Here is a 16,272-nt window from a genome sequence, read left to right as displayed (position 1 = left end):
CTCTGTGAGTTGCATTCACACATCCCAATGCAGTTTCTCAGAAGGCTTCTTTCCATTTTTCATCTGAGGATATTTCCTTTTCCACTATAGCCCTCCAGGAGCTCCCAATATCACTTTGCAGAACACCAGATAACAGAGTTAGCAAACTGTTCCAAGAAGGGAAGAGTGGAACTCTGTGTGATGAAGTCACACATCAGAAAGCAATCTCTCAGAAAGTTTCTCTCTAGTTATTTTCTGAGGATATTTACTTTTTCACCATGGGCCCATATGGGCTGCCCAATCTCACTTTGCAGGTTCCACGAACGGAATGTTAGCAAACTGCTTCCTGAGAACTAAGCTGTAACTGTGTGAGAGGAATTCACACATCACAAAGAAGTTTCTCAGAAAGCTTCTTTCACGTTTTGAACTGATGATATTTCCTTGAGTAATGCAGGCATCAATGCGATCCAAATAAGTCCTTCTCAGGTTCCTCAAAAACAGTGATAATGGACTGTTTGTTGCACGAAACATAAGTGTAACTCTCTGAGACGAATCTACACATCACCACCAATTTTCTGGGAAAGCTTTTTTCTAGTTTTCATCTGAGGATATTTCCTTTGTCACCATAAGCTTCATGGCGGTCAGAAGTATCCCATTGCAGATTTCCACAAAACTGTGTTAGCACACTGAACACTGAAGGGAAAAGTGTAACTCTGTGAGTTGCATTCACACATCGGAATGCAGTTTCTCAGAAGGCTTCTTTCTCGTTTTCAAATGATTATATTTCCTTTTCCATCGTAGACCTCAATGAGCTCCCAAATATCTCTTTGCAGAACACAAGATAACAGAGTTAGCAAACTGTTCCAAGAAGGGAAGGGTGGAACTCTGTGTGATGAAGTCACACATCAGAAAGCAATCTCTCAGAAAGCTTCTCTCTACTTATTATCCTGAGGATATTTCCTTTTTCACCATGGGCCCCTATGGGCTCCCAAATCTCACATTGCAGATTCCACGAAAAGAGTGTTAGCAAACTGCTTCCAGAGAACTAATCTGTAACTCTGTGAGTGGAATTCACAGATGACAAAGAAGTTCTTCAGAAAGCTTCTTTCACATTTTGAACTGATGATATTTTATTTATCAGAGTAGACCTCAATGCGATCCAAAGTATTCCTTCTCAGGTACCTCAAAAACAGTAATAATGGATTGTTGCAGGAAACATAAGTGTAAATCTGTGAGATGAATTCACACATCACCAAGAAGTTTCTAGGAAAGCTTCTTTCTAGTTTTCATTTGAGGATATTTCCTTTCTCACCACAGCCCTCAAAGAGCTACCAAATATCACATTGCAGAATGCAAGATAACAGAGATAAGCAAACCGTTCCAAGAAGGGAAGAGTGGAACTCTTTGTGATGAAGTCACACATCAGAAGACAATCTCTCAGAAAGCATCTTTGTAGTTATTATCTGAGGATATTTCCTTTTTCACCATGGGCCCCTATGGGCTCCCAAATCTCACTTTGCAGATTCCACGAAAAGAGTTTTAGCAAACTGCTTCCTGAGAACTAAGCTGTAACTCTGTGAGATGTATTCACACATCATCTTGAAGTTTCTAGGAACGCTTCTTTCAAGTTTTCATCTGAGGATATTTCCCTTGTCACCGTAAGCTTCATTGCTTTCAGTAGTATCCCATTGCAGATATCCAGAAAACTGTGTTAGCAATCTGAACACTGAAGAGAGAAATGTAACTCTGTGAGTTGCATTCACACATCGAATGGCAGTTTCTCAGAAGGCTTCTTTCCACTTTTCATCTGAGGATATTTCCTTTTTCACCATAGCCCTCAATGAGCTCCGAAATATCACTTTGACGAACACAAGATTACAGAGTTAGCAAACTGTTCCAAGAAGGGCAGGGTGGAACTCTGTGTGATGAATTCACACATCAGAAAGCAATCTCTCAGCAAGGTTCTCTCTAGTTATTATCTGAGGATACATCCGTTTTCACCATGGGCAACTCTGGGCTCCCAAACCTCACTTTGCAGATTCCACAAAAAGAGTGTTAGCAAACTGCTTTCGAGAACTAAGCTGTAACTCTGTCAGAGGAATTCCCAGATCACAAAGAAGTTTCTCAGAAAGCTTATTTCAAGTTTTGAACTGATGTTATTTCCTTTATCAGCGTAGTCCTCAATGCAATCCAACGAAGTCCTTCTCAGGTTCCTAAAACAGAGTGATAATGGACTGTTGCAAGAAACATAAGTGTAACATTGTGAGATGAATTCACCCATCACCAAGAAGTGTCTAAGAAAGCTTCTTTCAAGTTTTCCTCTGTGAATTTTTCCTTTGTCACCGTAAGCTTCATTGCGTTCGGAAGTATCCCATTGCAGATTTCCAGAAAACTGTGTCAGCAAACTGAACACTGAAGAGGAACGTGTAACTCTGTGAGTTGCATTCACACATCACAATGCAGCTTTTCAGAGGGCTTCTTTCCAGTTTTGATCTGAGGATATTTCCTTTTTCACCATAGCCCTCAATGAGCTCCCAAATATCACTTTGCAGAACACAAGATAACAGAGTTAGCAAACTGTCCCAAGAAGGGAATGGTGGAACTCTGTGTGATGAAGTCACACATCAGAAAGCAATCTCTCGCTCTGTCTCCCGGACTAGAGTGCAGTGGCCAGATCTCAGCTCACTGCAAGCTCCGCCTCCCGGTTTACGCCATTCTCCTGCCTCAGCCTCCTGAGTAGCTGGGACTACAGGCACCCGCCACCTCGCCCAGCTAGTTTTTGTATTTTTAGTAGAGATGGGGTTTCACCGTGGTAGCCAGGATGGTCTCGATCTCCTGACCTCGTGTTTCGCCAATCTCGGCCTCCCAAAGTGCTGGTATTACAGGCTTGAGCCACCGCGCCCGGCCAATATATCCTTTTCACCATGAGCCCTTATGGGCTCCCAATCTCACATTGCAGATCCCACGAAAGGAGTGTTAGCAAACTGCTCCCTGAGAACTAAGCTGTAGCTCTGTGAGAGGAATTCACAGATCACAAAGAAGTTTCTCAGAAAGCTTCTTTCACGTTTTGAACTGGTGATATTTCCTTTATCAGCGTAGGCCTCAATGCGATCCAAAGAAGTCCTTCTCAGGTTCCTCACAAACAGTGATAATGGACTGTTGCAGGAAACATAAGTGTAACTCTGTGAGATGAATTCACACATCACCAAGAGGTTTCTAGGAAAGCTTCTTTCTAGTTTTCAACTGAGGATATTTCCTTTGTCACCGTAAGTTTCATTGCATTCAGAAGTATCCCATTGCAGATTTACAGAATTCTCTGTGAGCACACTGAACACTGAAGAGAAAGGTGTAACTGTGTGAATTGCATTCACACATCGCAATGCAGTTTCTCAGAAGGCTTCTTTCCAATTTTTATCTGAGGATTTTCCTTTTTCACCATAGCCCTCAATGAGCTCCCAAATATCACTTTGCAGAACACAAGATAAACAGAGTTAGCAAACTCTTCCAAGAAGGGAAGCGTGGAATTCTGTGTGATGAAGTCACACATCAGAAAGCAATCTCTCAGAAAGCTTCTCTCTAGCAATTATCTGAGGATATTTTCTTTTTCACTATGGACGCCTATGGGCTCCCAAATCTCACTTTGCAGATTCCACAAAAATAGTGTTAGCAAACTGCTTCCTGGATCTAAGCTGTAACTCTGTGAGAGAAATTCACAGATTACCGAGAACTTTCTCAGAAGCTTCTTTCTCGTTTTGAACTGATGATATTTCCTTTATTAGCATAGGCCTCAATGCTGATCCAAAGAAGTCCTTCTCAGTTTCCCTCAAAAGCAGTGATAATGGACTTGTGCCAGGAAACATACGTGTAACTCTGTGAGCTGAATTCACACATCACCAAGAAGTTTCTAGGAAAGCTTCTTTCTAGTTTTTAATCTGAGGATATTTCCTTTGTCACCGTAAGCTTCATTGCGTTCAGAAGTATCCCATTGCAGATTTCCAGAAAACTGTGTCAGAACACTGAACACTGAAGAGAAAGGTGTAACTCTGTGAGTTGCATTCACACATCGCAATGCAGTTTCTCAGAAGGCTTCTTCCGAGTTTCCATCTGAGGATATTTCCTTTTTCACCATAGCCCTCAATGAGCTCCCAAATATCACTTTGCAGAACACAAGATAACAGAGCTAGCAAACTGTTCCAAGAAGGAAGGTGGAACTCTGTGTGATGAAGTCACACATCAGAAAGCAATCTCTCAGAAAGCATTCTCTATAGTTATATCTGAGGATATTTCCTTTTTTCACCATGGGCCCCTATGGGCTCCCAAATCTCACTTTGCAGATTCCACGAAAAGAGTGTTAGCAAACTGCTTCCTGAGAACTAAGCTGTAACTCTGTGAGAGGAATTCACAGATCACAAAGAAGTTTCTCAGAAAGCTTCTTTCACGTTTTGAACTGATGATATTTCCTTTATCAGCGTAGGCCTCAATGCGATCCAAAGAAGTCCTTCTCAGGTTCTCAATAACAGTGATAATGGACTGTTGCAGGAAACATAAGTGTAACTCTGTGAGATGAATTCACACATCACCAAGAAGTTTCTAGGAAAGCTTCTTTCCTAGTTTTCATCTGAGGATATTTCCTTGTCACCGTAAGCTTCATTGCGTTCAGAAGTATCCCATTGCAGATTTCCAGAAAACTGTGTTAGCACACTGACACTGAAGAGAAAGGTGTAACTCTGTGAGTTGCATTCACACATCGCAATGCAGTTTCTCAGAAGGCTTCTTTCCACGTTTTCATCTGAGGATATTTCCTTTTTCTCCCATAGCCCTCAATGAGCTCCCAAATATCACTTTGCAGAACACAAGATAACAGAGTTAGCAAACTTTTCCAAGAAGGGAAGGGTGGAACTCTGTGTGATGAAGTCACACATCAGAAAGCAATCTCTCAGAAGCTTCTCTCTAGTTATTATCTGAGGCATATTTCCTTTTTCACCATGGGCACCTATGGGCTCCCAAATCTCACTTTGCAGATTTCACGAAAAGAGTGTTAGCAAACTGCTTCCTGAGAACTAAGCTGTAACTCTGTGAGAGGAATTCACAGATCACAAAGAAGTTTCTCAGAAAGCTTCTTTCACGTTTTGAACTGATGATATTTCCTTTATCAGCGTAGGCCTCAATGCGATCCAAAGAAGTCCTTCTCAGGTTCCTCAAAACAGTGATAATGGACTGTTGCAGGAAACATAAGTGTAACTCTGTGAGATGAATTCACACATCACCAAGAAGTTTCTAGGAAAGCTTCTTTCTAGTTTTCATCTGAGGATATTTCCTTGTCACCATAAGCTTCATTGCGTTCAGAAGTATCCCATTGCAGATTTCCAGAAAACTGTCTTAGCACACTGAACACTGAAGAGAATGGTGTAACTCTGTGAGTTGCATTCACACATCGCTATGCAGTTTCTCAGAAGGCTTCTTCCCAGTTTTCATCTGAGAATATTTCCTTTTTCCACCATAGCCCTCAATGAGCTCCATAATATCACTTTGCAGACACAAGATAAGAGAGTTAGCAAACTGTTCCAGGAAGGAAATGTTGGAACTCTGTGTGATGAAGTCACACATCAGAAAGCAATCTCTCAGAAAGCTTCTCTCTAGTTATTATCTGAGGATATTTCCTTTTTCACCATGGGCCCCTATGGGCTCCCAATTCTCACTTTGCAGATTCCACGAAAAGAGTGTTAGCAAACTGCTTCCTGAGAACTAAGCTGTAACTACTGTGAGAGGAATTCACAGATCACAAAGAAGTTTCTCAGAAGCTTCTTTCACAGTTTGAACTGATGATATTTCCTTTATCAGCGTAGGCCTCAATGCGATCAAAAGAAGTCCTCCTCAGGATTCCTCAAAAACAGTGATAATGGACTGTTGCATGAAACATTAGTGTAACTCTGTGAGATGAATTCACACATCACCAAGAAATTTCTAGGAAAGGTTCTTTCTAGTTTTCATCTGAGGATATTTCCTTTGTCACCGTAAGCTTCCTTGCGCTAAAAGGTATCCCATTGCAGATTTCCAGAAAACTTAGTTAGCAAACTGATCACTGAAGAGAAACGTGTAACTCGGTGAGTTGCATGCACACATCGAAATGCACTTTCTCAGAAGGCTTCTTTCGAGTTTTCATTTGAGGATATTTCCTTTTTCACCATAGCCCTCAATGAGCTCAGAATATCACTTTGCAGAACACAAGATAACAGAGTTAGAAAACTGTTACAAGAAGGAAGTGTGGATCTCTGTGTGATAAAGTGACACATCAGAAAGCAATTTCTCAGAAAGCTTCTCTCTAGTTATTATCAGAGGATATTTCCTTTTTCACCATGGGCCCCTATGGGCTCCCAAATCTCACTTTGCAGATTCCATGAGAACGGTGTTACCAATCTGCTTCCTGAGAACTAAGCTGTAACTCTGTGAGTGGAATTCAAACATCACAAAGAAGTTCTCAGAAAGCTTCTTTCACGTTTTGAACAGATGATATTTTATTTATCAGCGTAGGCCTCAATGCGATCCATAGTATTCCTTCTCAGGTACCTCAAAAAAGTGGTAATCGACTGTTGCTGGAAACATAAGTATAACTCTGTGAGATGAATTCACACATCACAAGACGTTTCTAGGAAAGCTTCCTTCAAGGTTTCATCTGAGGATATTTCCTTTGTCACACTAATTTCATTTAGTTCAGAAGTATCCCATTGCAGATTTCCAGAACACTGTGATAGCACACTGAACACTGAAGAGAAAGGTGTAACTCTGTGAGTTGCATTCACACATCGCAATGCAGTTCTCAGAAGGCTTCTTTCCAGTTATCATCTGAGGATATTTCCTTTTTGACCATAGCCCTCAATGAGCTCCCAAATATCACTTTGCAGAACACAAGATAACAGAGTTAGCAAACTTTTCCAGGAAGGGAAGGGCGGAACTCTGTGTGATGAATTCACACATCAGAAAGCAATCTCTCAGGAAGCTTCTCTCTAGTGATTATCTGAGGATACTTCCTTTTTACCATGGGCCTCTATGTGCTCCAAATCTCACTGTGCATATTAAATGAAAGAGTGTTAGCATACTGCTTCCTGAGAACAAAGCTGTAACTCTGTGAGAGGAATTCACAGATCACAAAGAAGTTTCTCAGAAAGCTCTTTCACGTTTTGAACTGATGATATTTCCTTTATCAGTGTAGGCCTCAATGCCATCAAAAGAATTCCTGCTCAGGTTCCTCCAAAACAGTGATAATGGACTGTTGCATGAAACATAAGTGTAACTCTGTGAGATGAATTCACACATCACCAAGAGGTTTCTAGGAAGGATTCTTTCTAGTTTTCATCTGAGGATATTTCCTTTTTCACCGTAAGCTTCATTGCGTTCAGAAGTATCCATTGCAGATTTCCAGAAAACTGTGTTAGCACACTGAACACTGAAGAGAAAGGTGTAACTCTGTGAGTTGCATTCACACATCGCAATGCAGTTTCTCAGAAGGCTTCTTTCCAGTTTTCATCTGAGGATATTTTCCTTTTTCACCATAGCCCTCAAATGAGCTCCCAATATCACTTTGCAGAACACAAGATAACAGAGTTAGCAAACTGTTCCAAGAAGGGAAGGTGGAACTCTGTGTGATGAAGTCACACATCAGAAAGCAATCTCTCAGAAGCTTCTCTCTAGTATTTAATGAGGATATTTCCTTTTCACCATGGGCCCCTATGGCTCCCAAATCTCACTTTGCAGATTCCACGAAAAGAGTGTTTAGCAAACTGCTTCCTGAGAACTAAGCTGTAACTCTGTGAGAGGAATCACAGATCACAAAGACGTTTCTCAGAAAGCTTCTTTCACGTTTTGAACTGATGATATTTCCTTTATCAGCATAGGCCTCAATGCGATCCAAAGAATTCCTTCTCAGGTTCTCAAAAAAAGTGATAATGATTGTTGCAGGAATCATAAGTGTAACTCTGTGAGATGAATTCACAATTCACCAAAGAAGTTTCTAGGAAGCTTTCTTTCTAGTTTTCATCTGAGGATATTCTTTGTCACCGAAGCTTCATTGGCGTTCAGAAGTATCCCATTGCAGATGTCCAGAAAACTGTGTTAGCACACTTGAACACTGAAGAGAAGAGGGTAACTCTGTGAGTTGCATTCACACATCGCAATGCAGTTTCTCTAGAAGGCTTCTTTCCAGTTTTCATCTGAGGATATTTCCTTTTTCATCCATAGCCCTCAATAGCTCCCAAATATTCACTTTGCAGAACACAGATAACAGAGTTAGCAAAGTCTCCAAGAAGGGAAGGGTGGAATCTGTGTGATGAAGTCACACATCAGAAAGCAATCTCTCAGACAGCTTCTCTCTAGTTATTATATGAGGATATATCCATTTTCACCATGGGCACTATGGGCTCCCAATCTCACTTTACAGATTCCACGAAACGAGTGTTAGCAATCTTCTTCCTGAGAACTAAGCTGTAACTCTGTGAGAGGAATTCACACATCACAAAGAAGTTTCTCAGAAAGCTTCTTTAACTTTTGAACTGATGATATTTCCTTTATAAACGTAGGCCTCAATGCGATCCAAAGAAGTCCTTCTCAGTTCCTCAAAAACCGTGATAATGGACTGTTGCAGGAAACAAAAGTGTAACTCTGTGCGATGAGTTCACACATCACCTAGAAGTTTCTAGGAAAGCTTCTTTCTAGTTTCATCTGAGGATATTTCCTTTGTCACCGTAAGCTTCATTGCGTTCAGCAGTATCCCATTGCCGATTTCCAGAAAACTGTGTTAGCACACTGAACACTGAAGAGAAAGGTGTAACTCTGTGAGTTGCATTCACACATCGCAATGCAGTTTCTTTGAAGGCTTCTTTCCAGTTTTCATATTAGGATATTTCCTTTTTCACCATAGCCCTCATTGAGCTCCCAAATATCACTTTGTAGAACACAAGATAACAGAGTTGGAAAACTGTTCCAAGAAGGGAAGGGTGGAACCCTGTGTGATTAAGTCACACATCAGAAAGCAATCTCTCAGAAAGCTTCTCTCTAGTAATTATCTGACGATATTTCCTTTTTCACCATGGGCCCCTATGGGCTCCCAAATCTCACTTCGCAGATTCCACGAAAAGAATACTTGCAAACTGCTTCGTGAGAACTAAGCTGTAACTCTGTCAGAGGAATTCAAAGATCACAAAGAAGTTTCTCAGAAAGCCTTTTCACGTTTTGAACTGATGATATTTCCTTTATCAGCGTAGGCCTCAATGCGATCCAAAGTATTCCTTCTCAGGTACCTCAAAAACAGTGATAATGGACTGTTGCAGGAAACATAAGTGTAGCTCTGTGGGATGAATTCACACATCACCAAGAAGTTTCTAAGAAAGCTTCTTTCTTGTTTTCATTTGAGGATATGGATAAATCCTTTGTCACAATAAGCTTCATTGCGTTCAGAAGTATCCCATTGAAGATTTCCAGAAAACTGTGTTAGCACACTGAACACTGAAGAAAAAGGTGTAACATTGTGATTTGCATTCAGACATGTAAATGCAGTTTCTCAAAAGGCTTCTTGCCAGTTTTCATCTGAGGATATTTTTTTTCACCATAGCCTCAATGGCTCCGAAATATCACCTTGCAGAACACAAGATAACAGAGTTAGCAAACTGTTCCAAGAGGGGAAGGTGGAACTCTGTGTGATGAAGTCACACACAGAAAGCAATCTCTCAATAAGCTTCTCTCTAGCTATTATCTGAGGATATTTCCTTTTTCAACATGGGCCCCTATGGGCTGCCAAATCTCACTTTGCAGATTCCACGAAAGAGGTTTGCAACCTCCTTCCTGAGAACTAAGCTGTAACTCTGTGAGAGGAATTCACAGATCACAAAGAAGTTTCTCAGAAAGCTTCTTTCACGTTGTGAACTGATGATATTTCCTTTATCAGCGTAGGCCTCAATGCGATCAAAAGAATTCCTTCTCAGGTTCCTCAAGTAACAGTGATAATGGACTGTTGCAGGAAACATAAGTGTAACTCTGTGAGATGAATTCACACATCACCAATGAAGTTTCTAGGAAAGCTTTCTTTCTAGTTTTCATCTGAGGATATTTCCTTTGTCACCGTAAGCTTCATTGCGTTCAGAAGTATCCCATTGCAGATTTCCAGAAAACTGTGTTAGCACACTGAACACTGAAGAGAAAGGGGTAACTCTGTGAGTTGCATTCACACATCGCAATGCAGTTTCTCTAAAGGCTTCTTTCCAGTTTTCATCTGAGGATATTTCCTTTTTCAGATAGCCCTCAATGAGCTCCCAAATATCACTTTGCAGAACACAAGATAACAGAGTTAGCAAACTGTTCCAAGAAGGGAAGTGTGGAACTCATGTGTGATGAAGTCACACAACAGAAAGCAATCTCTCAGTAAGCTTCTCTCTAGTTATTATCTGAGGATATTTCCTTTTTCACCATGGGCCCCAATGAGCTCCCAAATCTCACTTTGCAGATTCCACGAAAAGAGTGTTAGCAAACTGCTTCCTGAGAACTCAGCTGTAACGCTGTGAGAGGAATGCACAGATCACAAAGAAGTCTCAGACAGCTTCTTTCACGTTTTCAACTCATGATATTTCCTTTCAGCGTAGGCCTCAATGCGATCAAAGAAGTCCTTCTCACGGTTCCCAAAAACAGTGATAATGACTTTGCAGGAACACTAAGTGTAACTCTGTGAGATGAATTCACCCATCACAAGAAGTTTCTAGGAACGCTTCTTTCTCCTAGTTTCAACTGAGGATATTTCCTTTGTCACCGTAAGCTTCATTGCGTTCAGAAGTATCCCATTGCAGATTTCCAGAAAACTGTGTTATCACACTGAACACTGAAGAGAAAGGTGTAACTCTGTGAGTTGCATTCACACATCGCAATGCAGTTTCTCGGAAGGCTTCTTTCCGTTTTCATCTGAGGATATTTCCTTTTTCAGATAGCCCTCAATGAGCTCCCAAATATCACTTTGCGAACACAAGATAACAGAGTTAGCAAACTGTTCCAAGAAGGAAAGGGTGGAACTCTGTGTGATGAAGTCACACATCAGAAGCAATCTCTCAGAAAGCTTCTCTCTAGTTATTATCTGAGGATATTTCCTTTTTCACATGGACCCTATGGACTCCCAAATCTCACGTTGCAGATTCCACGAAAGAGTGGTAGGCAAACTGCTTCCTGAGAACTAAGCTGTAACTCTGTGATAGGAATTCACAGATCACAAAGAAGTTTCTCAGAAAGCTTCTTTCACGTTTTGAACTGATGATATATCCTTTATCAGCGTAGCCTCATGCGATGCCAAAGAAGTCCTTCTCAGTTTCCTCAATAACAGTGATAATGGACTGTTGCAGGAAACATAAGTGTAACTCTGTGAGATGAATTCACACATCACAAAGAAGTTTCTAGGAAAGCTTCTTTCTAGTTTTCATCTGAGGATATTTCCTTTGTCACCGTAAGCTTCATTGCGTTCAGAAGTATCCCATTGCAGATTTCCAGAAAACTGTGTAGCACACTGATCACTGAAGAGAAAGGTGTAACTCTGTGAGTTGCATTCACACATGCAATGCAGTTTCTCAGAAGGCTTCTTTCCAGTTTTCATCTGAGGATATTTCCTTTTCACCATAGCCCTCAATGAGCTCCCAAATATCCACTTTGCAGAACACAAGATAACAGAGGTAAGCAAAGCTTTCCAAGAAGGGAAGGGTGGAACTCTGTGTGATGAAGTCACACATCAGAAAGCAATCTCTCAGAAAGCTTCTCTCTAGTATTATCTGAGGATATTTCCTTTTTCACCATGGGCTCCGATGGGCTCCCAATCTCACTTTGCAGATTCCACGAAAAGCAGGTTAGCAAACTGCTTCCTGAGAACTAAGGTTTAACTCTGTAAGAGGAATTCACAGATCACAAAGAAGTTTCTCAGAAAGCTTCTCTCACGTTCTTGAACTGATGATATTTTATTTATCAGCGTAGGTCTCAATGCGATCCAAAGTAGTCCTTCTCATGTACCTCAAATACAGTGATAATGAATGTTGCAGGAAACTTTAACTGTAACTCTGTGAGATGAATTCACACATGACCAAGAAGTTTCTAGTGAAAGCTTCTTTCAAGTTTTCATCTGAGGATATTTCCTTTGTCACCGTAAGCTTCATTGCGTTCAGAGTATCCCATTGCAGATTTCCAGAAAGTGTGTTAGCACACTGAACACTGAAGAGAAAGGGTTAGCTCTGTGAGTTGCATTCACACTCGAATGCAGTTTCTCAGAAGGCTTCTTTCCAGTTTTCATCTGAGGATATTTCCTTTTTCACATAGCCCTCAATGAGCTCCCAAATATCACTTTACAGGACACACAATAACAGAGTTAGCAAACTGTTCCAAGAAGGGAAGGGTGGAACTCTGTGTGATGAAGTCACACATCAGAAAGCAATCTCTCAGAAAGCTTCTCTCTAGTTATTATCTGAGGATATTTCCTTTTTCACCATAGGCCCCTAAGAGCACCCAAATATCACTTTGCAGATTCCACGAAAAGAGTATTAACAAACCGCTTCCAGAGAACTAAGCTGTAACTCTGTGAGAGGAATTCACAGATCACAAAGAGGTTCTCAGAAAGCTTCTTTTCACGTTTGAAGTGAGGATAATACCTTCATCAGCGTAGGATTCAATGCGATCCAAAAAGTCCTTCTCAGGTACCTCAAAAAACAGTGATAAGGGATTGTTGCACGGAAACATAAGTGTAACTCTGTGAGATGAATTCATACGTCACCAAGAAGTTTCTAGGAAAGCTTCTTTCTATTTTCAACTGAGGATATTTCGTTGTTTACCTTAAGGTTTCATTGCGTTCAGAAGTATCCCATTGCAGATTTCAGAGAAACTGTGTTAGCACACTGAACACTGAAGAGAAAGTGTAAACTCTGTAGTTGCATTCCACAAATCGTCAATGCAGTTTCTCAGAAGGGTTCTTTCCACGTTTTCATCTGAGGATATTTCCTTTTTCACCATAGCCCTCAATGAGCTCCCAAATATACTTTGCAGAACACAAGATAACAGAGTTAGCAAACTGTTTCCAAGCAGGGAAGGGTGGAACTCTGTGTGATGAAGTCACACATCAGAAGCAATCTCTCAGAAAGCTTCTCTTCACTTATATCTGTAGGATATTGTCCCTTTTCACCACTGGGCCCATATTGGGCTCCCAAAATCTCACTTTGCAGTTCCACGAAAGAGTGTTATCAAACTGCTTCCTGAGAAATAATCTGTAACTCTGTGAGAGGAATTTCACAGATCACAAAGAAGTTTCTCAGAAAGCTTCTTTCACGTTTTGAACTGATGATATTTCCTTATCAGCGTATGCCTCAAAGCGATCAAAGAAGTCCTTCTCAGGTTCCTCAAAAACAGTGATAGTGCACTGTTGCAGGAAACATAAGTGTAACTCTGTGAGAGGAATTCACACACCAAGAATTTTTTTAAGAAAGCTTCTTTGTAGTTTTCAACTCAGGATATTTCCTTTGTCACCGTAAGCTTCATTGCGTTCAGAATTATGCCTTTGCAGATTTCCAGAAAATTGTGTTAGCACACTGAACACTGAAGAGAGAGGTGTAACTCTGTGAGTTGCATTCACACATCGCAATGCAGTTTCTCAGAAGGCTTCTTTCCAGTTTTCTTCTGAGGTTATTTCCTTTTTCACCATTGCCCTCAATGAGCTCCCAAATATCACTTTGCAGAACACAAGAAAAGAGTTAGCAAACTATTAAAAGAAGAAACGGTGGAACTCTGTGTGATGAAGTCACACATCAGAAGTATCTCTCTGAAAGGTTCTCTCTAGTTTTATCTGAGGATATTTCCCTTTTCACCATGGCCCCCGATGGGCTCCCAAATCTCAAGTTGTAGATTCCACGAAAAGAGTGTTAGCAAATTTTTCCTGAGAACAAAGCTGTAACTCTGTGAGAGGAATTCACAGATCTCAAAGAAGTTTCTAAGAAAGCTTCTTTCACTTTTTGAACTGATGATATTTTATTTATCAGCGTAGGACTCAATGCGATCCAAACTTCCTTCTCAGGTACCTCAAAAAAACTGATAATGGATTGTTGCAGGAAGCATAAGTGTAACTCTGTGAGATGAATTCACACGTCACCAAGAAGTTTCTAGGAAGCTTCTTTCTATTTTTCAACTGAGGATATTTCGTTGTTACCTTAAGTTTCATTGCGTTCAGAAGTATCCCATTGCAGATTTCCAGAAAAATGTGTTAGCACACTGAACACTGAAGAGATAGTGTCATTCTGTGAGTTGCATTCACACATGGCAATGCAGTTTCTGAGAAGGCTTCTTTCCAGTTTTCATCTGAGGATATTTCCTTTTTCACCATAGACAGCAATGAGCTCCCAAATATCACTTTGCAGCACAAAGATAACAGAGTTAGCAAACTGTTCAGAGAAGGAAAGGGTGCAACTCTGTGTGATGAAGTCACACATCAGAATGCAATCTCTCTGATAGCTTCTACTTAGTTATATTCTGACGATATTTCCTTCTTCACCATGGGCCCCTATGGGCTCCCAAATCTCACTTTGCAGATTCCACGAAGGAGTGTTAGCAAACTGCTTCCTGAGAACTTAAGCTGTAACTCTCTGAGAGAATTCACAGATCACAAAGAAGTTTCTCAGAAAGATTCTTTCACGTTTTTAAACTGATGATATTTCCTTTATCAGCGTAGCCTCAGTGCGTTCCAAAGAGGTCCTCTAGGTTCCCTCAAAACAGTGAAATGGACTGTTGCAGGAAACTTAAGTGTAACTCTGTGAGATTGAATTCCCACATCACCAAGAAGTTTCTAGGAAAGCTTCTTTTCGTTTTATCTGAGGATATTTCCTTTGTCTCAGTAAGCTTCATGCGTTCAGAAGTATCCCATTGCAGATTCTTCCAGAAAACAGTGTCAGCTCACTAGAACACTGGAGAGAAAAGGTGTATACCGCTCTGTGAGTTGCATTCCACAATTCACAATGCAGTTTCTCTCAGAAGGCTTCTTCCAGTTTTGCATCTGAGGATATTCCTTTTCCACCGAAGCCATAAGTTAGTGATCTCACATAATCACTTTGCAGAACACAACATAAACAGATTACGCAAACTACTTTCCCAAGAGGGAAAGGATGGAACTCTGTGTAGATGAACGTCACACATCAGGAAGCCATCTCTCAGTAAAGCGTCTCTTCTACTTATTATCTGAGATATTACAGATTTTCATCATGGCGCCCCTAGGGACTTCCCCAAATCTCACTTGCAGATTTCCACGCAAAATGAGCTGTAGAAACCTGCTTCCTGAGAACTAAGCTGTAACTCCTGTGAGGAGGAATTCCCAGATAACAAAGAAGTGCTCATAATGCTTCTTTCACGTTTGAACTGATGATATTTTTTTTATCAGCGTAGGTCTCAGTGCGATCCAAAGTATTCCTTCTCATGTACCTGAAATAGAGTGATAATGGATTGTTGCAGGAAACTTAACTGTAACTCTGTGAGATGAATTCACACATGACCAAGACGTTTCTAGAAAGCTTCTTTCAAGATTTCATCTGAGGGTATTTCCTTTGTCACCGTAAGCATCATTGCGTTCAGAAGTATCCCATTGCAGATTTCCAGAAAACTGTGTTAGCACCCTGAACACTGAAGAGAAAGGGGGGTAACTCTGTGAGTTGCATTCACACATCGCATTGCAGTTTCCAGAAGGCTTTTTCCAGTTTCATCTGAGGATTTTCCTTTTTCAGATAGCCTCAATGAGCTCCCAAATATCACTTTGCAGAACACAAGATAACAGAGTTAGCAAACTGTTCCAAGAAGGGAAGTTTGGAACTCTGTGTGGTGAAGTCACACATCAGAAAGCAATCTCTCAGAAAGTTCTCTCTAGTTATTATCTGAGGATATTTCCTATTTCACCATGGGCCCCTATGGGCTCCCAAATCTCACCTTGCAGATTACACGAAAAAGAGTGTTAGAAAACTGCTTCCTGAGAACTAAGATGTAACTCTGTGAGAAGAAATTCACAGATCACAAAGAAGTTTCTCAGATAGCTTCCTTCACGTTTTGAACTGATGATATTTCCTTTATCAGCGTAGGCCTCAAAGCGATCCAAAGAAGTCCTTCTCAGGTTCCTCAAAAACAGTGATAAGCGACTTTGCAGGAAACACGAGTGTAACTCTGTGAGATTAATTCACACATCACTAAAAATTTTCTAGGAAAGCTTCTTTCTACTTTCATCTGAGGATTTCCTTTGTCACCGTAAGTTCATTCGTTCAG

The sequence above is a fragment of the Rhinopithecus roxellana genome, chromosome 11 (genome assembly GCF_007565055.1).
Source record: "Rhinopithecus roxellana isolate Shanxi Qingling chromosome 11, ASM756505v1, whole genome shotgun sequence".
Classification (NCBI taxonomy): Eukaryota; Metazoa; Chordata; class Mammalia; order Primates; family Cercopithecidae; genus Rhinopithecus; species Rhinopithecus roxellana.
Note: the sequence above shows the minus strand (reverse complement) of the source record.